We start from the raw sequence: 24524 nt of genomic DNA on the forward strand, positions 1-24524 counted from the left end.
TGATAGCTATAAGGCCAGTTGTCTGGACATCAGCATTCATTTGTGCTCTTACTTTTGGTCATACACAAAATGTGCCCAGCTGTTGCACTAAGCCCTTTAAACAATCCAGAAATCCCTGCTCTACCTGTCCTCAATATATTTATGCATAGAACTCCACCTGGAACTGCTCGTCTTTTCTCAGGTCCTCATAAACTATGTTATACTTTTGGGTCTGATTGAAAAAGGATTTTATAAAGAATATGTTAAGAAAAAAGTTAGCAATTCTTGTCAGCTGGAAATTTGTTCAAGTGACACTATGTTTTCCACTGTGAAAGCAGTATGGGTTTCCGCTTCATTCTTCTTTGTCCTCTGTTTGTCCTTTTATTGCTTCATGTCCATTCCTCCACACGTTGTGCTGTGGTGAAAATTGGCTAGAGAATGTGTCTGGTTTTACTATGTTTGAAAGCCCCAGGCTGCTTAGTGATAACACCTGTCCAGCCAGTTAGAGAGGGTACAGATCTAATGGGGACTGTGAAGGGAGGCAGAGGCAGCTCTCTCCGTTCAACATGGCACTGAGGGTTAATAGAAGGAAAATATTGATGTTTTATTGAATTACTCCTGTAGGCCAGATCATATAACATACCCAAGATCTAAACAATGATCCTGTTCTGGAGGAATGTGTGGTTCAGACTGATGAGATAAACCGTTTGTTGGAATGTCTTTCTGAGTTCACTAAATTGCTTCCCTTATTTAATTACAAATTAATTGAAAACACTCCTTGCCCAATGGAACAATGCTTAAATTCTGATTTGTTGATAGTATCCTAATCCTGCTTCATATTCCTGTAGACTGTCCTACAATTATGTCATCAGTTTTGCATGTTTTTAGACTTTTGCAAAATCTTTTATACAGGACTTATTAACATAAATAAACGAAAAAGCTGCAGCCCTGTGGCACACAAAGCCTCATTAGTCTCAGCCAGGGTAATGCTGACATAAATAACAAAATGGCACACTTGCATCTGATGTAAATCTGGAAGCAGAAGCATTATCAGAGCTCAAAATGGAAAGATGTAGCTCTGTTAGCAGAACAAGGAGATGAATATTCAGTCAGGATGCAAATTAAATCTTCCTTGCAAATGAAATCTTCCAGGAAAAGGCTGAGTTGTGGAATTAGTTGAGTTTAAAGCATATGGAGGGTCACATGCCCTCTGCCTGTTGCATTTCTAGTCTTCAACCAGTATAAGATTGCTCATCTTACTGCACCCTCTAGTGCTAAGCATGATCTTTTTCTCTTGATATTTGAAGGGAGGGAGAATCTGCCTTGAAGGAGACAGTTCCACGATGTGGTAGAAAAACTTGGCTATCAAAGAGAAAAATCAGAGTTAACTTTCAGTCCACAGGAAGCAGGTTGCTAATTTTTCAGCCAAGTCATTGACCTCTCTGCCTCTCTGTTTGTGAAATATTTTGTAAGAACAGTAGAAATCTGAATACAGCATTGATAAGGTACAATATCAAATTCTTACAAACATCTGTCAGCCAGCATCACAAAGTACTTTTACTCAGCCCAACACTATCAATTCAAACTTCTATCCATGTTCCTTCACACAGATAAAAGCTCATTCTTTGCCTTCTATTTTATAGCTGATCCTTTTCCTGAAACACTGATCATATAAACAATTTATACAGTGTACCAAAAAGGGCTGACAGATCTGTGGAATTTTGGACACCATAAGGTGTCATATCATATCATTGATATGATATGATATGATATGATATGATATGATATGATATGATATGATATGATATGATATGGTATGATGTTGTGATATGATATGGAGATTATTTGCCATCCCTAGCTTCAGTGAGGACAGGATCCTGGGAATAGGGGATGTTTATGCATATTGGTTCTGGCTATTCTGGGCCCAAAAGAGAAAGTTGAAGCCTAATAGGCATGTGATACAAATCCCAGGGCTGTGGGGACATGCTATCTCAGGAAGATGCTCCTTTAGAAGGCAAGTAATACTTCCCACTTCCATCTTTATGAAATTTATTTCAAGTATCAGCCCCTCCCTGGTACATAACAGTGATCTGCTTGTGAAGTAATGAAAGCATGAATTGTAATGGCTAGTGGCTAAGTCCCCACAAAAGGCACACCCTAATGCAGGTGGAAAGACTGAGAGTTACTACCATCATATGCATGCCAAACAGCTACAGAGACATTTAGTTAGCTCACAGATGGGCATAGTTCAGAGGCTTCTCTGAATTATGCCCATCTGTGTTTTAGATCTGGAAGGATGAGACTACATGCGCTGAATTTTCTAAGTACCTGGGTCTCTTGCCATAGGGGAACCAGAAGACATTGGCTGAAGGTCTGCATTTGATTGGGCTATTTAGCAAGGGTCCTTGAAAATAAGATAGTAAATCCAACCTGGGGTGCTGTATAAGCAAGCAGTTTCACTTTTAATCAGGTAGAGCTTATTTCAAGCTGGCATTACCCATCCTAGATATAGCTCAGTGTTCTGGTTGTGGGTCCAGGACCCGTGTGGACATCTGAATCATCACAAGCAAAAAGGTACAGGGTTTCTGCTAGTTCCAGTCTCCAGTGGGGTGGGGAGACCACTTTCCTCTCTGATGGGGGTAGGGGAAATGGATATGAGCAGTCCCTCAGTTACCTCTTTTATAATTCCCACTTTGCAATGTCCCCATCCATTCTCAACATTGTATCAGTCAGAGAGATTCTAATAGTAACTTTTCCCGAGGAATACTGAGCAGTGCAAATATACTCAATTCGGTTCTCCAAAACAGCCCTGAAATGAAAATCACAATGTACCCAAGAAATAGGGACCATGAATCTGGGACTATGAAAAATGCCTAGGCATTTTTGGGTAATCAGGTAACAGAAGTATGAATGTATGGATGGATATAGTGAACAAAAGGCTGTATCAATGAATATAGATAACGGAATCAAAATTTTCAGGTTATGCAGTTTTGGGTGTTTGTAATGTCCCTGGAGTTTTCAAGAGAAGGAAAACCTAGCATAGGTTCCAATAAGTACAGGGAAAAATGACTAAGGACTTTTAAAGATCATCTGAACACAAAAAGACTAGATACCTGTATCCCCATCTATGTTTTTCTAAAAGCCAATTTGCAACTTGTCTAACTTCACTTTTCCTAAGGCTAAAGCAATCCTGTTTACTATTTTGATATGGTTGAAGTCACTTTAACAAAAATCAGGAAGATTAGTTTCTCTTTAATTACAATGAGAAGTGGGGATGGAAGAGAGCAGGAGACCCAAAAGTCATGGACTACTTGGGCAGAGAGGAAAATGTTCATAAACTGCTGACAAGATTAATATGCAGTTGATGGGAAACGCTTTCACACCAGGGTGCCAACAAATAAACACAATTCAAAAATATCATCCCTGTTGCACTGGATAAGGGTGGATTCCCAGCAAGAGAGAGGGAGGGAGAGAGGGAGGGGGAGACATTTAGAGAAGGCAGGAGACTTGTTTGCTCTGTGAAGCTTCGTGCCCAGAATTCCTCTGTTGGAATCTGATAGTGGGGGGCTAGCTGGGCCAAAGTGTTACTGCTTTCTGCATTAAAAAAAAAAAAAAAAAAAAAAGCAGGGAAAGAAAGCTTGGGCAGGGGAGGTTGAGGACTGTGTGTGAAAACCTAAAGATCAAGTCTGCGCACAGCTGCTGCAGGGTTGGGAGCTTCCACCTGCTGTGAGGGCTGAGCTGACTTCACAAATGCTGCAGGGTTTGCAGAACCTGAGGAAGGATGAGCAAAAGGGTAGAGTCTTGTCCTTGCTTGGCACATAGTGGGAGGCTGTGCCTGGTTTGAGTAATACAAACATGTCATGCTAGTATGGGCTGTCTCAAAACAGAAAAAAAAAAAAAAAGTCACTTGGAGGGAGATAAGGTGGAAGAGCATGAGGGGAGACACCTCCACAGGCTGAAAAATGTGCTGTGAGACTAAGTTTACAATCATTTTACAAAAAAACCCCAGGAAAACAAAACAAAACAAAAAAAAAGAAATCACAAAAAATAACCAAAATACAAACAAAAAAACACCTGATTATTTTTTTACCTTTTCTGTCTTCGTTCCCTGCTTCCTCCACCTCTCTCATCTCCCATACATGCTACTGTATTCTACTATTGAGGGAAATGCTGCCATTTCACTGCCAATCACCTGTTTAAAAATGCAATTTAGATAATATTTCAGTTAAGCTGGGTTGAAATTGCCAGGCTTTAAAACTGAACAGCACTGGATTACGTATCTATATATATCAGTGGAGGAGATTTAATGAAATTGTTCACTAATGAAATCTTAGCTTTAAGCCTTTGCATCCCTTCAGAGAAATGTGACATTAAGAGCCCTCTGCCTCTGTGACAGCCAAGAGCTTTTACCAAGATTTTACTCAGCAAAATTTTACATTAGATTTACCGAAGTCTACAGTAGATTTTACTGTAAACAAAATAATATAAAATGTTGCTGAAGTCAATGTGAATGCCATCAGTTACTTTAAAAAGTAACTTTAAAAAGGAGTTTTTAACCCCTATGTTCATCTCTTTATGAAAGCACAGACACCTCAGTCCTGTCCTGCAACTCTTCACTCTTGCAGTCCTAAAATTTCCATCCATGCTACTTATTTTCCACTTCTGGCATTCCCCCTGGACAAATCTACTTCCCACCCGCTTCCAGCCTTCAGAGATTCAATGTCTAGTGCAGGGTTTGCACCCAGCAAGCTACACAATGATTTAGTGATGTGCAAAAATGGGGACTGAAAGGCAATAAGCAGAGTCCCTCTCCTTGCCTGTTTGAAAGGGAATGTTTAAACCTAGGTTTCCAAAGGGAAAAGGCACTGAAGGAACTATCACAACACTCCACCTGCACCTCTAAGTCACTATTGGATGAGGAGGGATGGTTTTACTTTTGGGGCTGATCCAATTGGTCTTGTAACCTTTTGGTTCCCACAGGATCATGACAGCTCTGTCCATGTAGCAGCTAATGCCTTGCAGTTGACCTCCAGGGTCAAGGACATTGTACTCTTCTGATGACAGTAATAGTTCTGTTGACAGATGTATTTCAGCAGCTGTACAGCCACTTGGTGGGACTTGAAATTAACTCTTCCTGTGCCACCTGACATGGATGGCTCAATTTTAACTTGTATGAGGCAGATTGTCTACAGCTCCTTTGCCCTCCACACAATATAAACTTCTCCAAAATAAATTGCCTCCTCACTATAAGGAAGAAATATGCAGATTCTAAATACCAAGTTCCCCCTACAGCTTCTTCTTGTCCCTGACTTAGTCTGTCCAGCTTTGTGCCTCTTCTCTCTTCTCTCTCTATTTGTTTCCTCTCAAATCCCTGCTTGATTGTTGAAATGTTCATTTAGACCTTGTTAGCTTTTTATGGTTCTACTCTCTCCCACTGAGACCAAAGTCTTCTGTTGATGAAAAGACTGACTCAGCTGCTGCACTGAGGATTCTGGATGACTGCTGTTGATGAATCTCCTTGCTCTGTCTCCAGTCTCTAATTTCTTTCTCTGAATTTTTTATCTGTCTACCTCTTTCTTCTTCATCGATGCCCAGTCCTTATGTTGAATGACATCCTGGTTGCACTAGTGATGTTTTGAATTTAGATTTCTTTTTGCTTTCATCCTCTTCAATGCCGGCCCAATACCCTTATGCATCCACTCAGACGCTCTTAGAGCACATTTTCTGTGTCACAGTGTCTTCTTACAGGTCTCTAAGTTTCTTTCTCTTTACTTTGTTTCTTCCTCACTTCTCTCTAAGCCCTTTTAGAATCTTGGTGGGGACTTCTTCCTTAACAACATCTCTAGCAACGGTGTTTTACTTACTCGGCTTTGTTTAACTGTGATGTGTTTTTTGCCTTGTTTTCCTGTTGACTAGTTTGTTGCCCCAAATAAGTGTGTTTTCAGCCCTGTTCTCTGAGTTTTCCTTGGGACTTGTGTAGGTGACTTAGGAAAGGAAGCTTTTCCCAGCTTTCCTCAGCTGTGAAGCTGCAGCAGCAGCAACTGTTGTACTTGCAGTGAGTTAGCTGAGAAGCACCACAAACATTGCAGGACACTGCATGAAGGCCACAGATCAGGCCCAGCTCCACGATCTCTCAGCTTCTTGGAAAACTCCCGAGGTTTCATGACAACTGCACTTGAGCCCAGACCTAATTACCCCATGTACAACTGGTTTGTGTATGTGGACAGCAAGTTGAGAGAGCCTCCCAAAAGGGCTGCAGCCTTTGGATCTACAAGTCTTAACACTCCCAATCTGCAATCCTGTAAGATGGAAGCATGTCCTTTGTGTTTCAGGACTGACCTATAAAAACTGATGGCTATTTGTTCAATTATCTTTCTATTATCTTTATATATTTCTATTATCTTTCTATCTTCTATCTATTATTTTTTCTGCATCTGGAAAGTAACAGTGTGGTGCTTTCTGGCCTCTCTCACTCCTAGACCTTTTTTCCCTTTCCCCTCCCTCTTCCATATTTTAAAGACTGAATATTCTGGCACAACTGAAATCTCCTTCTTGGGTAATAAAAGTGGCTTTGGAATCCATTCCTATAGAGGTGAAAAAATATGTAACTTAGAAAAGAGAAAGAAAAGTAAAATGTATAAGATTTTTAAGAACTTTTGCAATATATACAGAATTAGAAAGGTCAAAATACTTTATTTATTTTGCTTCTGATTTTGACATAATGGTTTAATTTTAGATACACATTTTCATTTTTACTTGTTTCTGTTACTGTACCAGTGTCCCTTATGCTTAATTTTCCACTGACTTTACTGAGCTTCTTTGACTTTGAGAGCTTTTATGGAGAGAACTGGCACATCTTTATCCAGATCCTAACAAATATAAATTGGTCACGTGCCTAAAAATCACCAACACAACCTCCTTTGGCATACACTACTCTACCTGTCCTTATCATAAGAACAATCTACAACTTAATCTCCCAGTGAGACTGCAACATTTCTTGACACCCATTTTGACAGAGTATTTGTGAAGGTTTTGAACTACCAAAATGATATGGATCAGTACAAGCACCCTCCTGCTGCCTCTCAACTTCATTAGATTAAGGAAAATTGATCTATCTCCCAAGTTACTCTAGGCTTAATATTGCACGTTACTTTCTCTGGCTCAGGATTTAAAGAAATAGTGCACATCTCTCCATTGTCATATCTTAGCTGCAGTAATTTTGTCAAGTTTGGAAAAATTAATAGTCAAAATAAATGAGGAATTTTGAGAGGCTTGTATTCCTGTGTTTCACATCTATTGGATACATGTTTTTTACTGGACAGCAGTGAAGTGGTAATTTCCTTGTGAATCTAAATGTGATATTATATAATTCTGGTAATAATAGTGATGCTTGTGCATCCCTCATTATCATGACTGTTAAAAGTGCTAAAACACATTTATGCTCTTCCCTTCCTATGGGGAAATGTTAAGTTTGATTTTCTAAATGAATGAACCACAAAAATTATTATTACTTAAAAAGAGCAACAAAAACACCCCCCGCCCCCCCCAAAAAAAGACAAAACCCAAGCTTTTCCAAATGTTAGGTATTGCATTCATTTCTAGAAGTGGCAAGACTGAACATTCACTTACTTTTCACCAGACAGAAAAATTCTGCACCCTGACCTTGGTCCTGGCTAGGCTTCTGCTTCCCGTGGTCAGAAGCCTCCCTCTATCGACCAATAATCTCACTGTTCAGGAGGAGGGAGCTTTGGCTGGAAGCAAGAGCAGGACCTGATCTGCCAAATATCTGGGACCTCTTGCAAATGGTCTTCGAGTCTGCCAACAAAATAAAAAAAGTAATAATTTTATCTGCATAGTTTTGAACAGTTTCTACACTGACTTCTTTTTGTTGATTAAATGTATGCTTATAATGTTGAATGAGTTGGTCCAGCAGGACTAGGAAAATTAATTCCTTCTGTTGATACAGAATAAATTCTCTTTCTGCTGTTGTGTCTCTGTTCCTAATGATAATGAAAAAAGGAAAAACTTAGGCTACATATTTCTTACCTGAAGGCCCTTCAAACATGAGCTGTGGAGAACTGAATCAAGAGCTGGGTCTAGCATTCAGGGGTGACAGCACCACCTTGACTATATTAACACAATTATCATCTGAAGACACTCAGAAGAACTAGAAAAAATTTGCTGAACCTGTTTTTGTATACATGTTTGGGACAAGCACTCAGTATGCATTGCTATGTGTAAAAATCCATTTCCCTGGCTCCAGTAATAAATAATAAAAAAAACCCATTGGAGTCAATAAATATATGCTCTGGTGTTTTTTTGGTTTTTGTTGGTTTTTTGGTTTTGGTTTTAGTTTTGGTTTTTTTTGTGTAGATTTTTTTTTTGTCTTTGGTTTTGTTTTTTTTGTTTTTTATTTTTTTCCCCCCAAATGAAATTATCATGGGAAAATATAAATTTGCAGAATCATGTTGCCATTGACTGCACTGGAACACTGGTGAAGTACCACTGGATGTCTGGGAGAAACTGGCACAGTTCTGGGCTTTGTCATGTGTACTAACGTCCTGGTTTATTATTAAAATTTAAGGGTACTCAGGACAACTGGACAAGGTATGCTGTGCTGCTCTTTTGAGTTGCTTAGGAAGGCTTCAGTGTGCACCCAGAGACTTTAACAGGCTTGTTCAGAAGGTGCAACTGGGGAGCATGAATGAAGAAAATGTGAGGTGTGAGCAAGCTCAGGGAAGGAGAGTTTGAACATATTTCTAAGCTTGCAAGATTACAGCTGTGGGAATAATTTAAAAAGCACACTTTTTTGGATAATTTATTTTTGAATCTCTGCAAAATTTGTCAAATCATTTATTTGAGGAGCATTATTTGGCCAGCTGTACAGAGAGCCACACTGGAGTGCTGTAATGAGTACTTTGGAATGTGACCAGTGTTAATGTGCCTGTGATAGTTGGATAATTCTTTCACCCTGCTCATTTCTGTGGTTTGCCTGTAACTATTGGCTCCACTTGATTGCTGTTATGATGTGAGCTTTGAATTCTCTCTCTCCTTTGGCCTTTTCCTTTTGGCAGTTCCTGCTGAGCTGAGCCCTGATTAGAACCACAGCAGGTCATTCGATCTCCAGATGGCTATAAAAGGTCTGTGCAAGTGACCATCTCGCTCTTGTCCCAAAAGGATGATCACACATAGCGCACATTGCCATGCTCCTGGCAGGGCTTCAGCAAAACTGGCGAGTTTTTCTTCCAGAGCTAAAGCATAACACAAGGTACAACGAGCAATTCCATTAAATTTCCCTTTAAACTGTCAAATTTAGCAGAAGTAGATCAGACTTTAAAGTGATGAGGGTGAAGTATTGTTCCCCTGCTTGTAACTGCAGCTGGGTTTGTTACTGTCAGGTGTGGTATGAAGTCAGTATTTTCCTTGATGACTTTTTCCTTTACCATTGTTGTAATCTGGCACTGGAGGTAGGTGCCTCATTCCAGGTTTTTAAAGGGAGCTATAACTTTCCTGAAGGATTTTATTCCTTGCCTTCTTCTAAATGGATTTTGTTATTTTATAATTTCTCAAAAATGAGTGAGTTTGATAAAATCCAGATATTTGGAATCAAGATGGAGAGTTCAGATAATAGCAGTTTTACTGCAGAAAAAATAGAAGTTTAAATACTCATGCTATTAAGTAAACTTTAAAGTATAATGTGCTGTTCTCTTTCATTCATGGGGTTTTTCAGAACACTGATGTTCTTTCTTGAGAAACTTGTGCTGTTCAAGTGTTGGTGGCATTTCCAGGTGAAACAGCCTCTAGCTTATCTTCTCACCTTGGTGGAAAACACTCACGAGAGGGAGCTCCATATCTCAGTGTCTGTATGTACCTTGCTTTGTTCAAAGACACGTTCTCTGGAGCACAGGTCTTTGAGAGCTGGACACAACTGATTCATTGGGAATCTCAGTCTCTAATGCAATTTGCAAAAGACAGTGTTTAAAGAGTTCACTTAGGTCAGACCTTAAAACAGAGAGGGAATTTTTCCAGTGCTGTTCTTAGACACAAATGATATCAAAGGCTGAAATTCATACTGCAGAAGATCTTCATATAACTAAAATGCTCCCTTTTTATTTCTGAATTGCAAGTATTATTGGGGATGCCTGGTGTAGGAACAACACTAATTTTGGTTTCATTATTTGTATTTGTTATTTCAAATAAGAAGTCTGAAGTCTGAAGTTTCAATACCAGCTCAAAGATCAGCTCATTGACACTACTTTGGACTCAGCTTGTGACTAAAGGTACCAGTAGGAAAGAAACACTATCCTGCATTCTGTCAAACTGTCCTTGAAGATCTCTCAATACAATCTACATTAGCTCTCACAGCTCTGATCTCAGGTTTGAAGAGATTAATAGCAAATGGCTTATGAGATTGAAGTAGCCCATTTAAGGTTTTTTTTTCCCCAAAAAAGTTATCCTTAGAAATAATTTTTAAAAATTACAGTTCTTAAAAATATAATGGAGAGAAATTATAAAATATATAACTTCTTGGAATATATTATCTCATTTTTTGTTTTGGTCATTTTGACTGATCAGCTGATATGTGAGTGCTCAAATCAAGGTGTTTTTCTACTTTTTTGTAAAAAATTTCAGTAAAATATATTGAGAAGAGTGATTATCTAAGGAAAAGAAATGTGGTTTACAAGGTGTCCTATAGAAAAGTGATTCAGCACTGAAATAAACTCTGACCAGTTAATCTTAAATGCAGATAATTATCATTATCATTAACAGTGCCACTTTTCAGCATGTCATGATAACTTATAAATATAAAAAGGATATTCTTAATAGTCAGTAAATTAATTAAACAATTTCAGGCATATTTTGTTTTCATATTGGAAGTATTTTAGCTCATTCCAAACACTGGTGCAGAAATTAAAAGCTAAATACTGGAATCCCTACACAAACTCAAACCTAAATTTGTCTTTTATTAGTGTTCAATCACACTTACTTTACATATAGTTATATCACAGAGTTCTGCCAAATGTCAGGGAACAAAAAGGCCAGGTAAGGAGAGAGCTAAAAAATCTGTGTTGCAAAACCAAAAGCCAACCACAGAAATATTTTGTCAACAGCTTTCATGTGAGGGGCTCATATGTGTTTCCTGGAATGCAAGTCCAGCAATAGAGCAAGCATGAACTTCACGTGCTGAGATGGCCAAAAATACACATTCCCCCAGGATTTCTGCTGTGGTTCTTTTCTTGAGGCATCACCTGTTTTAGCAGAAGTGCAAGAATAGGAAGTACATCTGTGATTAGATGATGCAGTTCACACACTGGCATTTCACTTGGCTCAAAAGTTTCAAAGCCATTTTGTAATGGGTAGCAGTAGCAGGTATAATGTCTGTCCTCCAATTTTAGAAAAATTCAGCAGAGCTTCTCAGTTGGTTACTAGTGAACAGTTCTCATCAGAAGGAACTGTAACAGGACACAATTTATTTACGTTGCATGGCATTCTGAGAAATGTTATGCATATATTTCAACATTCATTTCTGTTGCCAAAACAAAACACAAATCACAGGATCACAGAATATTCTGAGCTGGAAGAGACCCACAATGGTCATCAAGTCCAACTCCTGGCCCTGCACAGGACACCCCAAGGGTCACCCCATGGTGCCTGGTGCCTGAGAACATTGTTCGATGCTTCTTGAACTGTGTCAGGCTTGGTGCTGTGACCACTGCCCTGGGGACCCTGTTCCAGTGCCCAGTCACCTTCTGGGTGAGGAACATTTTCTTATATCCAGCCTAAACCTCCCCTGACACAGCTTCAAGCCATTGCCTTGGGTCCTGTCACTGGTGACCACAGAGAAGAGATCAGTGCCTGTCCCTCCTCTTCCCCTCTTGAGGAAGTTGCAAACTTCAATGAGGTTTCCCCTCAGTCTCCTCTTCTGCAGGCTGAACAGACCAAGTGACCTCAGCTGCTCTTCACAAGCCTTCCCCTCAAGGCCCCTCACCATCTTTGGCCCTCCTTTGTATGTTCTCTTAAAAAAATAAACAACCAAAATTTCTCCTTAAAAAAAAATGCAATTCAGAAATAGTGAATGTTTGTATATTTATTTAATATATTGCCCATGGTAACCCATGAAACGGATGACAATGGATTTCATTCAATATATATCACTGTCATCATTGTGCTTAAAACCTTGGAGGCCTTTGTGATGGGATTAAGATCTCCCTATGCTAAATGTCATACAAAGAATACAAAATAATCCCCTTACAAATAAAATTATGATGGAGACAAAGATTGGAGGCAGAAGGATCTCAACTGATACAAGTTTCATGTACTCTTCCCTTTATTAGCATCAGCCATTCCACTCACTGCATGTGCAGCTCCTTGCACCTTGTTCAGATAGGACCTGTAACTGCTCCCCAAAAACTAAATGAAGATACCATCTTTTCTTACAAAGAAAGGATGTGGATCCAAGGAGGCATACAACAGACAGTACTAGAGATGGCTCAGACCATGAATGGGTGAAGGAAGTGATCCTGAACAGTGGAGACAGAAGCAGAAGAAGACAAAGATTGCTGGAAGACAAATAGTTGCTTCAAGGGGAGAAACTCTTTTATTGTAATTTTTTATTATTTTAAAACATAAAAAGAATATTCTGCTACATGTCTCTATTAGAGAAGATTTTATCAAAAAGCATGGTGGGCATATGGAGGAGCAGATGGTAAAGAAGATATTTATTCTAATTTCCTATATCCTGATTCACATTCTGCACATCTTTGGAGTACACACTCAGAGCATAGGGGGAATCGTGGCTCACCAACCTGTATGGGTGAAATGATAACCTGTACCCCTCTATATGTAACCAGAATTTCCTATGGGTTTAAGGCTTCTTCAAGAAGTCTGTGATCTTGGTATAGTTCAGGCATATGATGAGGAAGACAGAAGACACAGCCAAGGTATTCTCTGCTGGGACACCCTCCCAGCTGCCCATTAGTGGAAAGAAGTGTTACTTGAAACTCTTTGTGAAGGTGGCTGAAGAGGAGGTGTTCTGCAGACTGGAATAATTTTACTGTTAGCTTCTTCTTTGCTATCATCTTTTCTGAAATCCCCACAGCCCCTTCCTTCCATCAAGTGACAACGAGGGAGATAAGCACATGACTAAATGTTATTCCCCATTATGCCACTGCATATCTGCCCCTCACATGATGTGGGGTGGTGGCATTTTTGGCACATGGCCTCTGTGCATCTGATCATATGACAGGAAAGGAAAAAGGGAGAGCAGGTCTCCCATATGAGGCTGTGTAGCTGGCCCCACATTTCCCCTATTTAAAACTTCACCTTGAATATCTGATAGGGAATGGAGAGTGGAATTTTGTGAAGCAAGGTAACAAGGAAGTCTCCTAAAGAAAATGAAGCATCACCTAGGAAAAAAAAGTCAAGAGGCTTTTTAATCTATTCAGATTTTAAAGACCTATTAATCAATGCTCAAACCTCCAGTAGAAATACATAAAGCACAAACTGGACCCCAGTGAACTTTTTTCAATTTATTCTTTATTTCTGATAAAACAAAGGCTCTTGGTTTTCTCAGAAGGTGCAGGAGAGAGATGTCAGTCCTGTTATCAGAACCTGACAACAAAATCAATTCCAATGGTACTTTTAATGTTCTCACTATGAACAGAAAATCTGTTGGATACAGTAAGCCTTACTAAAACTATTTCCACTTCAGTTTACGTGAGGCATCATTTTACCAATCTGACATCTAAAGAAAGGAACAGTCTTCACCTCACAAAGACACCAGATTTCTATTTCAATTACTTGTGTCACAGGATCTGATTTACTGCTGGACAGAGGCTTGATTGAGATCAGCACAGATCAGTTTAGCACCATTCTGGAGAACTCCCTCCCTTCCCCCACCCTTATGCAACTGTTCTGGACAGGTGTGACCTGCTTAGCATGACAGTGAGTCATCAGGTTGGCTCAAATTGGCTCCCCATACCTTTGAGATGGATGGTTAAGATCCAATTGCAGGCCAATTGAAAACTTAACTAACTTCAGCAGTGTCAGTGGTTAAAGCTGAAATTAATTAATCAGTCAAGTATCCAAGGATTCTATCGGGGTCATATACGAATGATCATTGCTGTATCAGTTTTCCACCCAGACACATTTATTTAAGTTGTGACTACATGTCAGTAGGAAATAGCAGCAATATTTCCTAAGGCATCCTCTGCTAAGGTTTTGGTTATTCTGAAATAATGTGCCTTTCATTATGGAAAAGCCCTAAATGGAACTATATGCCAGTTTGCTTTTACAGTAGGCTGGGTATCAAGAGTACAGTACTAATGAGAAGCGTCAGCATCTGATGTTCAGAATCAGGAGGTGGGAGGAAGGCTAAGGGACATTTTTGCTTTTCTCTAAGTCAATTTGAAGGATGTAAAGAAAATTTATGTTCCAGAGTTTACCTGTCTATGAAAGTAACAAATAATACCTCTTTATTATGTATTAGTTGCATTTTTGTTAGTGCTCACCCTACCACTCTATGTCACTGCTTCATAACATGGTGGGTGTCCCATGCAGCCCTCCCTTCTCAGCATGCACAAAAGATAATTCTGATTTCACTTGTCTAACTGTGTGCACAAGAAATATAGAAATACTGTCTTTGTCCTTTCCACAGAAATGTCAGAATTTCTCACTTGAGGTCAATTTACAGTATGGAATTACAATTAATTGCATTATTTGCTTGAAAATAATAAAACAGGACTCTCTTCCCCTATGTCTGATGAGAATAGAAATATGGAGAAAACATGAAGATGAAAAGCTAGCAGCATGAAATGATCCTAAGAAAACAGAGGGATTTTATTCAGGCTGTCCTTTGAAAGTTTCGGCATGAGGTGAGGAAAAAAATGTGATATTTTACTGGGCAAACTCCTCAAATTACTTTTCTATAGCTTAAAGTTTAATGGTATCTGCAGTACCAGCTGAGGGAGAAGGTATTTGTCATTTGAATAGTTATGTGCAAACACAAACAACTGTCATTTACCTTTTGCACATACTGTGAACACTGGTAAGACAGTTCTAGGGCAGGCAAATATAGCTGTGAGTGTCTGGATAAAGCCCAGCTTGGCAATGACAGAACAAGCAGGCCTCATATGTCTGGCAGCTTCCTCAGAATTTAACTAAATCTAAACTTAAATTGCAATACAGTGAAGCTATTCTCAAACTTTCTGTGAGGTGAAGGACTTAGACCCACTATTGAATCAGGGAACTGACTTTATGGGTCCAAGAACATTTGAAATGCACAAAAGAGAGATCATAATTCCTACAGCTGGATGGTGAAACTTGTTTAAATTGTTCTGTGGTATAATAGGGAAGTTTTCTTTGGCCATCATTGATGCTTCAGGAGTTTCTTGAAGGGTTTCTTTATAGGAACATCTGGGTTGACTGCAGCAATTTCATCATCGGCTCTCTAGCAGTATTTGCAAAGCTGGTTGTCTCCATGGATCCAGGATGAGTCATGTAAGAGTGCTGAACTTGTGCTGTGTCAGAGCCTCCCATGTGTGACTGATCACCCTCTGTTAGCTCACACAGCAGACTCCATTTCATGGCTTTTCCTCATCTTTCATGGTTTAGTCACATCACAATATTCCTTTACTTGCATGGCAAAAATAACATCTGCAGGAGCTTTCCAACGTCTTGTGATTGAAACTAAGATACAGCAGGGTTTCTGTGTGGATCTAACATGCATGTGAGGATAACACAAAAGAGTGCCTTCTCACAGCTTTCCCAGCAGGTCATTTTGATTGACATATTTGTAGAGGCTTCAGGGTGGATTGTAGATTCAGCTGGTATGTCAAACCAGATGGGAGAATTCCACTGAATGCACAATGAAATGAGGACTGCTGTTGTATGGCTTTCTCTGCTTCTAACAGATGGATGGGAAAATAAAATAATCTTCATAATATCCTTTTTATTCTGAGGGCCACCTCTATTCCTCTCACCACCTTCCCTTCTCCTCCTTCTCCTGTGTTTTCCATCTCATTTTGTATATCCCTTCAGCTTCTCCTGTCTTTGGGCTTTCCCACACAGCCATTCTTTTCTCTTTCTTTCATTTCCCCAAGTGTTCTTTGTTGCTCTTATTTTTCTATAACCAGAGGTGTTCCCAGCAGAGGAAGAGCAGATAATGCGCAACAATTTGTGCAGTTCCAGGAGGGGCTAGTGAAATTTTCTATCCCAGTGTGGAATGAAAAACACCAGATCAGATCAGAGAAGGAATGAACCTTGTGGCATTAGAGGTTTGGCTGAATTTTCTTGCTATTTTGGGAACTCATTGAACTAGATGCAGTCAATAAGTCTTTTTTCTCTTGTAATTTTATTCCCCTCTTTTTTCTTTCCTTTTGGTGTTTCAGTTACGGAACCCAAAGATGTTTTCCTAGCCCAAAGGAATCTTTTGTATATGTCAGGGACAAAAGAAATCCTCCATTTGCTGGGCTGGTACAAGTAGTTACCCTATATTATAGCTTTCAAAACAACAAAAGCTATCATCAAGGTTATGTCTGGACTTTTATTATAATCTCCCATTTCAGTGCATAGTCTTAGCTCTGGAGGTAAAATGTTTTAGGAAGTTTGACCACAATCTCATTGTATGTTTCTTGGTTATGCTAGTGAAAAAGGTTTTGCATCACATGATGTGTTTAGATGCTTTTAAATCAAGGAATACACAAAAAATAATTACAGTCAAATGACAGCACTTTGAAATATGAAGTTAATCCTAAATCACACTAAAACAATTCTCTGCAGCAAAAGCGATTATCATGTTTTAAAACAACCTTTTACCAACTGGATGCTCTTGTGTCCCTCGGCTGCTCTTAATCATCTATATAAAGAAGGTAGCTGAAGAAAGTAGTAAAAGCATCCTTTTCTTTTTACATAGCTGCACATTGGTTACAAGAGGCACCTACACTGCTGCAGGGTTGTTAGCGCACCCAGCACATTTTGCTTTCAAGCTCAGACTTCCCTAAATGTAGCATTGCAGTCCTTCAAGCTGTGCCCAGGAGTTTGACCTGTAGAAGTGAGGCTGTGCACCAATACAGGAGGACACACTGCCTACCAGCCATTAAATGCAGCTCAAGTGAAAGAAAAATAAAGGTGTTCAAACAACCATCAAATAAATATCAGGGCCAGAGTTGTTCAAAATAGGGATTTCTTTGGCTACAGACTAAACAGAAGGACCTTGTTTACATTATTTTTGGCAGGAGGGAAGTGTATGGTAAAGCTGACTGCAAGTCTCCTGGGAGAAAAATGATGCACAGAGGTGTCCTTTGCCTCTGGAGAGCCTCAATGGTCAGCTGTGGATCAGGAAGGATTTAGAGAAGATGGTTCCTTTGGGCTGCTGAAATTCACTTGCTGCAGGTGGTGAACTGTCCTTAACTGAGCGCCCCTTGGGACTTCCCACAGTCATGTCCTACCTTACTTCCAGTCATTGGCTATTTAAAAAGCTTGTCCCCTCAGCCACTGTCCAGATCTTTGTGGCCATTCCATGTTTCTTCTCAAAAACTGACCAAGGCTCACAGGCCTCTTGCCGTGGCGACAGCACGAGTCTCTTGGCAATGCCAGAGGGAGGGTTTTGGTGTGTGGTGGGCACACAGCACACACTCCTTGCACACTCATTGAGAACCTGAGAATCTTTTAAGTTGAAACCTAAACTGTCTCTGAAGCTCACACTTCATGCAGACCCCCAGTTTTCATCCATAGAGTCTTTCCTCTGGGCCCTCTTTCCTCTTTATAAAAGTTAAATGAGACGTATTTGTGGATGTCCAAGCAGTTGTAAGCATGTACAGGAGGCAGAAGTTCCCCTACAAGCCACCAATGTCCCCAGCTGCCCCTGGCCCCACACCTCTCATGACATCAAAAGTGCAAAGAGTGTGAGATCAGGCATGTGGTGACAACATCACAGCCATCATTATTTATTTTGAAAATGGTGTAGTGATGCATAGCCATCTTGCTGTAGCTGCCCACTGATGTGGCAACAGCTGAATCTTTTTTTCAGGCTAGTGGAGTTAGGGTGAGGCACCACTGACTCAAACTATCTGCCTGCATCTTTTTAGGGATTTGTCTCCAAAGCTAATGGCAGTCCCAAATGTTGTTTAATAGTTCCCACTTCCACTGCAGAGCAGTCTCAAATTCTGGTGGGGTTTTGCAGAGTTCATAAGCTCCAGAGTCTTTACCTATATTTAAATATCAAATATGAAGGTATTTGCCACCTACAGTGATGACTTGTAAAGGCTGATTTGAGCTTTTTCTGCTAAAGGCTGTGGATCAAATGGGGTGCACCATCTTTGGTCAACATGGCCCATATCTTGGGATTTGAGTCTGGCAAACTTTGGAAAGTCTATGAAAAATATTTCACATGCACATTGCAGCATTGCTGATTGTTTTCCAGTGAAGTGTCAAGTTTGGTTTTCTTCTAGAAATTGGGAAGGGATTGCTTTCCCTTTCCTCTGCCATGACTTTTTGAAAGTAATTTAGCTTTGCCATGTGTTATGTAAAAGAGAATAAGAAGACCCAAGGTCTGGTAAAAGAGTCCTGGAAATTTAAGCAAAACAAAAACAAAAACAAAAAAAAACCCCAAACAACAAACCACCAGGGAGATAAAAAGCAAAGCTCCTAAATATAGAAAGTCCAGGATATTTTGTAGAAGACTACAGAGAGGAAAACACAAACTCCTGAGGGTTGTGGAGGGAGGTGGGCCCCTAGCAAGGCCTCCCTGGAGAGCCATTCCCTAGATAATAATTGCTTAGTCAGGGTGACTAGGCTAAGAAACCCTTTTCCCAGCTTCAGACCCCTGCTTTATCTCATTGTAAAACTATTGGTCATATTTCCTCAGCCCCAAACCATTGGTTCTTTTGCCAAGCCATAAGTCAGAGTTAATCAAACAGAATCCTTTCTGACTCATGAATGAGACAGAATTAAGAGCAGAGTTATTAAGGTAAATATAAAGCATGCAGATACATTGTGGAAAAAGAGGAGGCCAAAGGTACAAGAGTTTAGCTGGAGAAGGGTACTGCAAACAAAGGACATGAAGTGAAGGAACCAGGAATGACAACTGCAACCTGCAGTGCAGCCTGGGAAGGGAATAGTGCTAGCTTGGAAGGACTCCTAAAGAATCCAATGCAGACTGAGAACCTCCAGTAGGTTTGGCTGGGTAACAGGTACAAAGAAAGCAAGGACTTTACAGAACACTGCTGTCTGTAACATTTGAAGTTTCAAGTTCCTGGTGGAGAATGCTTTGATACTGCTGCCTTGATATTGCTGATTTGAAAAAGGGAATAAACCTACCTGTTTTAAGGGCAAAATTCAACTCCTGTCATTTTACCTGAGTTGCCTTTGCCTTTACTGAGACAATAGTAATGGAAAACTCATGTGCATGCACATTCTTGCTGTGAATCAGAGAAGGACAGGAGTAATCTTAGTGTTTATAAACTTATTAATCAATAAGTGCAAAGGACGTTTTCCATTTCTTCAATATCTCTCCAATTGGTTTTCCAGTAGGAGAGAGTATAAAAACACTCTCTTCCTATTTTGTGTGCTATAAACAAACTGTTATGGCACTGTGAGTTTTTCACAGGAAAATTATGGGGGCTTGACAGTACAAAACAGGTTTCTTAGAAAGTTTTTAGACAAAGCTTGAAACAGAATAAGACAAGAATTCCAGATGCACAGTCTGGTGATCCCGGTGAGAATAGCTTCTATATTATCTGTCTAATCTGACAGCCAAGATTTTTCTTCCTCAGCCATCCTATTGTATGCTCTGATAACTAAGCAGAACAGAAGTGGTATTTCTCTCCCTAAAGGGCCTCCCCTCTTTTCTGTCTCACATCTCCACCTGCAGCTACTCTCCTGATAGGTGCTTCTCCAGCAGAGTGCTTTCTATCAGATCAGGTTTTGTTGGATGCCAATGAGAGCAGTGTAACTCCTGCCCTGTGCTGATGGATTGAATAAAGCCAGTAATCGTTAAGTGAAAGTCACACCAGACTTTGTATGGAGTGAAAGCAGGGGGCACAGTCTTCAGCCTCTAGGACTTAGCAGATTTCACAACAAAACAGCTGGCTGTGAGACATGGGTGCTGATGGAATACATTAATTACTGTCATCAAGGTTTTAGACACACTTGTGCATTGCTGGTAATACCAGCATGCAGGATTATCAGAAGAATCACTTGTGAAAAAGAAAAAAGTGGAGAAGGGAAAAAAAGAACTTGAAAAGAAGGTTGTCTGACCCAGGTTTGCACTCCATTTGCATGGGTAAGACAGACTTGTCCACTTTGACCAGTGCATTCCACGGTTTCCACAACAGATGCATAGAATTTCTCTGAACGTAGTGATGCAACTCAGCCCTCTTATGACCTGTTACGGGTTTCACAAACCAGACCGCGCTTGCTTGAGGGCCAAATTCTGGGCCATTTTAGCCAAGCTCAGTTGCAGTTAGGTCAGTAGTGATAGCAGGCTCTAGGCTTCTTCCTACAATGTATTAGAATTTTCATCTCATTTCTACTGTGGTCTTGAAACAACAGAGGCAAGTGTTTTCACTTTCAGTCTACACAGAAGTAAGTGGAGGCAAGGCTATATTTGCAAAGCAATTGAGTCAGCCAGTGGAAGAAGCAGGACAAAATGTCACAAGTTGCTAGACAGGATGCCTTATCTCTGAGTTCAGAGGTGAGTGATGAGTCTCAGTGTTTTCCAGCACAGAGACAGGCACCTGGTGTGGCAAAAAGGAGCTCTTATCTTTGTAGTTCAGGGCACGGGGTGCCTCTGCTGCCCTGTGGACTTGTTCATTACTAAGCTGAACTGCCTCTTTTTAAGCCCCACCTGCCTCTTCATGTGCAGTGGGGTAGAGGTCAGGCCACAAAACTCCAACTGGTCATTAAGAGTAAAAGTAATTGACATTTTTTTGCTTGCATTAACTTTGCTGATCTTCAGCTTTGAGGTGTTTATTTTGCAAAAGATTCCATCGCTGCTACTGCACCACAGAGACAGAATAATGCCATTTATATTGTTTGGTTTAGTTGGAGGAAAAACACTCTGAACCTCTAACAAATATCCTCTTGTTAGCAATTGGAAACATATAATTAGGACAGATTCTCCTGCTATTTTAACGAGATTTCAGTTCCACCCCCCCACCCCGCCTCTTGCTGTTGCTCTCTTTCCCATTTTTAATGAGATACCAATTTCCTCCCTTCTCATTTGCAGATGCCTTTCCAATAAAACAGACAGCTTTGATTTTCATCTTAGTGTGCATTCTTAGCCTTAATTCATCCGTCTACATAAATTGCCTACCACACTCTCCATGTGCTAAACGGCTGTTAATCGCTGAAAAATTAACAAGGTGTTTAACACACACACACACACACAAACACAAACACACACACACACACACACACACACACACACACAATGTTTTTCTTGTTTGGTGGAAAGACTTGGAGTTTTGTCACTTGCCAAAGCTCAACTAATTCTAGTCACTGAGGGCAAACAGGACATCTTTTTGAAAATCCACACAATCTCTCTTCTGCTGCACTGCTTCTACTCTGTTCCTACTACTCTATCTTTCCCCAAACCTCTAAGCCAGTCTTCTTTCTTATAAGCTGTAAAGAAATCCTCCGCTTTCCTTTTGTAAAATTGACTGTAGGCCTACTGGCCTATTTTAATTGCAGAAATACTGTCAGCTTGTGGGCAGTCCAGGAGGCCCTGGAAAATTTGTAGGTGTTGAAGGCATGAAGAGAGGGACCTTTCTCAGTGTATCTAATTCCATACAGTCAATTATTCCCCTGAGCTTTGGGGAGATGTAGCCTTGGCAAGTTTGGTCAATAAACTATTTATTTATGAAAATTTATTTTTATTTCACTTAAATAGCTCTTTCAGACCTGTAGAAATCCTGAAACAGCACAGAGTAGATATCACCTTGCAGCAAAGAGTCTGGGCTTTATTTCAGACAGCCCAGCTACCAGATGAGATTTTTCTGTAGATTTATATGTAATTTCTGTTGTCTGATATGTACCATTATGGGATGCTAATTCTTGCATTAATTTTTATCTCTGTAGAACTGAGGTGGCTCCATGTTTGGATTTTGTCTCATGTCCAAGGGAGATGGCAGGTGCTGCAGTCAGTAGCTGGCAGTCTGCTGTACACAGCTCCTGATACTACCTGGTGCTGGAAGTGTTGCACTACAGCAAATAGTCCTGTTGACCCAGAGATTTTTCCTCTCTTGATCAGTGAGAAATGGAAAAATGGCTTGCACTCAGTTTAATCTCAGTTTTAGTCAGCTATCATACTACTGTAGAATCAGAAAACCCTTTGCTCCCTTTGCAAATAATCTTTTAGACCTTTCTCAGCTGGTATGCCTTGGTCAAACCAGAGTCACTGGGTAGCAGTGCCAAAGGGCAGCAAGGCCATACAATGAAATCAAGCAAAATTCTCTGTAGGAGATGGAGGAACTCAGAATGGCCTCATTGCTCTCCCATCTGAATTCTGTGATTTTGCATTGATGTTCCCCTGAATTTATCTTAAAACAGAGGACTGATTTTATCTTAAGTCAGCCTAGGAGGAGAGCTACATGCAATCTCTGTACTTTGACCAGCTCCCTTTGTGAATAGTGGATATATTATGCAAGCCCTTTACTTAGAGATGATTGTCCTGTTGCTTTAAACGTTGCATCCAGTCTCTCACTTGTATCCATCCTGTCCTGTGGAAGACAGGGTGCAGATAGTTGGACAGGATGGATGGAGGAGGTGGCTGTTTCACTGCATGGGCATTAATGCACAGTGTGATTCAGGCCAGCACAGACTGCAGGTGGTACTTTGGGGTACTGTGGTAAGTGAATCCACCACTCTTTTCATTGGTGTAACTTAGTTTTTTACTAGAAGATAATGGATAACAAGATAAGCATGAAGTGTGATTGTATTAACAGCTGAGGCAATAATTCAAAGATAAAAATAAAGTCAAGCCTCAGTTTGTTACAGATAGGCATGTCCAACAAGGCCAAATGTGTAAACCACAGTGGAAGATTATTATTATTTCTATTGTCAAAGCTTTTTGGATGCTTAGGAAAAATTTCCTTCTATTCTGCATGTGGAAAGACTTTTTGGAGGAATGCTTAAAAACCAGGATCCTATTTACTCAGAGTTGCTGTTAGTCTGAAAAGGCATATGTAAGCTTCTATAAAAACAATTTAACTTAGTAACAATAGTGTTCTGGGGAAAAGGATTGCCCTGTCCTCCTTTCTGAACTGGTACATAAATGCATAAGACCCTTCCTTTCCAGCTCCTCTTCATGAAAATGAGCTCTGCATCTAATTGTTTTCCTTAGGACAGATAATCTGGATCTTCTGAATAAAAAGTGTCACAAAAGTAGAACAGAAAAATTGGTAACAATTACTCATTCACAATTTTGTTTCCCTTTTAATGAAAAGACGGGAGGCTGGAAAGGCAGCAGGCACAAAAACTGATCTCTTAAGGTATGGGGAGAAGATCCCTGCCAGTCATGAGTGATGTTTGCTGGGTAGTTGTGAGTAATCTGCAGATCTCTGTTTCTCTGACAACTGCAATACCATATAGCAGACAGCATAAAACTCACAGCTGGTATAAGCTGAATGAAAACTAATGTGTTACTCAAACAGAGTTGAAAATAGAGAATTCTTTAATGGTAAAAGTTTTAGCAAGTGTTGGTGACTCAGCGCTCAGGTACTGAAACTCAGAATTAAAACTGTAACCATAAGAATAATGATCTGTTGTAGCTCTTTACCCAGGGACATCATAAATTATTTGCCACTTGAAGTCTCTTAATTTGGACTCATTGTCTTTTTAAAGGTTATGCTTTGATTCTGCCAAAAAATTAATTGCTGAGATGAAGCAATTGCTTGATTTTTTTTTAATGTTACATAAAGTCAAACTAAATCATCACAGAGCTCTCTTCTAGACTCTATAAATCTATGTGAGTGATCCACATGTAATTCCAGCATAAAACACTAAGGAAGGTAAAGTATTAGTTTGACTAATAAGATAACAATGAAGAAGCCTAAACATAGGTCGTCTGCTAAGGGGAAAAAAATATCTTCAGTGACATTTATTAGCTGTGGAACTCCATCTACAAGAGATGGTGAAAGCCAGTTCTTGAGTCACTTGAAACAGTGATGCATTTAAAAATAGTATGGAATTGATGAATACAGCAGAAGGTGTATGCCTTCTTTAATAGTTCAATAGTCTATTAAAACAATGGACTTTTTCCACTTCTACTTCCATGATGGTTCCACAGTGTGGAAAATTTGGAGAATATTAATGAAGAGCTAGCTCATGAAAAGATTACTGCTGGTGACTGAACATCCATGGACATGTTCATTTTATTCTTGTGGTGAACATTTGTCAGCAGCATAGAAGTTAATATAACCATTGGTTTGTTTTCCTTCCTCATTTCTTTTTTACCACAGTAGATCAGTAAATGCTGCTGATTACTTGACTGCTGTGGAAAGACAGAGAAACTGATCTCTGTCTCTCAGCAGGTCAGTACCTGAGAC

At 39.9% G+C, this 24524-nt stretch overlaps 2 long non-coding RNA genes across 3 annotated transcripts in view; one reads left to right on the forward strand and one right to left on the reverse strand.

Moving 5' to 3' along the window:
• The window catches only part of LOC306802443, a 38324-nt gene that overhangs the window by 436 nt on the left and 13364 nt on the right, over positions 1-24524 (forward strand). The window lies entirely within an intron of this gene.
• Positions 1234-8005, reverse strand: LOC306802439. Of its 2 annotated transcripts, none has more exons than XR_013774363.1 (3): positions 7609-8005; positions 4070-4171; positions 1234-1341 (listed from the first exon to the last, which is right to left on the reverse strand). It is a non-coding gene; the product is annotated as an uncharacterized lncRNA (long non-coding RNA). The 2 variants fall into 2 exon arrangements; XR_013774364.1 differs by lacking the exon at positions 1234-1341 and adding an exon at positions 2316-2383.

Source organism: Erithacus rubecula, assembly GCF_903797595.1.
Source record: "Erithacus rubecula genome assembly, chromosome: 1".
Lineage (NCBI taxonomy): Eukaryota > Metazoa > Chordata > Aves > Passeriformes > Muscicapidae > Erithacus > Erithacus rubecula.